Source organism: Brachycentrus maculatus, unplaced genomic scaffold, assembly GCF_059751285.1.
Source record: "Brachycentrus maculatus isolate JH-2025_06_01 unplaced genomic scaffold, ASM5975128v1 h1tg000353l, whole genome shotgun sequence".
In the NCBI taxonomy this organism is placed as follows: Eukaryota; Metazoa; Arthropoda; class Insecta; order Trichoptera; family Brachycentridae; genus Brachycentrus; species Brachycentrus maculatus.
The window spans coordinates 1,149,470-1,150,947 of record NW_028281102.1 but is presented as its reverse complement, the minus strand read 5'-3'; positions in this window follow the sequence as shown (position 1 = coordinate 1,150,947).

The window sequence follows — 1,478 nt, the reverse complement described above, 5'->3', positions numbered from 1 at the left end:
CTCGCAGACGGGCGTATACGCCAGCGGTTTTGCCTTACGTTTTCCTCTTTCGGAATTTCGAACGCATCCCATACTAAATTTTCGAATGCGGAATATCTTCTGATCGAAAAAAACGATGGTGTGCTTGGTAATTATTTTATATGGATTCACACATTCGTAATTTTGAAAAAGGAAAACGCCACTCAAACCCTTTGAAGAAAACGCTCCTTTGTGAAATTCATGTGGAACGTCGTACCCTCGCCCAAATTTATTTGACCATTGGATCAGAATCTTTCTCATTATTTTATGACATCTCATCAAAGGTGAAGAAGAATTTGGAAGTCTGGGCATTTACGGGGCTGACGACCGTCATAGGCTGGTTTAAGTGATCACTTTACACACGTGTAACATTCACCAATTCTACCCATTATCGACAACCACACTACTCAAATTCTTGGAAGTTCTATATATATGAACCAATTTTGAAACATTATTCTTGAATCACTAGAACTTCACTAAAATTGGTAAGATGAAAATCTTTTTATTGAGCAGAAACTCTTTTATTGGTATGTGAGGTCCGAATCCTAGATTATATTCACACACATGAGAAACGCCAGCATATGAAATTAACTCCTGTAATGGAGATAATCCAGATTTTGTGAACAAGTATTGGGACACACTCAAAATGTTGTCCTCTTTCTCGTCGATGTTTTTGTAATTTTGATAGAACGAATAAAAAAAACCGCATAGAAACCCATAAAGCAATCAAACGACAGAAATATTCAATCACCGTTTTTCGCTGTGGGGTCTCCAAGAATGACACCCTATAATGGGGTGGGTGCGTTCATAAATACCTTCTGACGATCGATCGGCTGACGATTTTGAAATTAAAAATGATTGAAACCTAATTTAGGGTTAAATTTTTTTATGTATGTAACAATAACGAATATCGATAATTTGAGATATTCTTATTAAACAATAATTTTAAAAATCTTTTCCTTTTCATTCAATCACGAATTTTTATGGGTAGGAAGGAGAATTCCAGTATGGTAAGTTTTCCGATTTAAAAAAAAAATAAAAAATAAGATCCCCGTAATGGATAAAATCTCTTGACACCGGATATTTCTAAAAAAATAATATGTATTTGAATTAAAGGGTATCAGAAAAGTGCCTGGCATGTACGACCTAGGTTTTATTAGGTAAAAATATATCAGTTACAATCCGATATTGGTATAGTTAATATTTTCCAATAAGTGAAAAATTGAACAAAAGCTACAACTTAAAAAAGTTGACAATGCACACATATACCAACTATAATAATATATGGCAAATAAAAGTTGAAGGTAAAAAATGCTCTGCTGAGGTAGAATGTGGACAATATTTTAAATTGACATATGAATATGAACATACAATAACGTTCATGTTAAACCATGGAATTCGTTAAAATATTAGAATTGAACAAGGGACCTCTTATTTAGCATTTTAGGAAGAAAAAAACA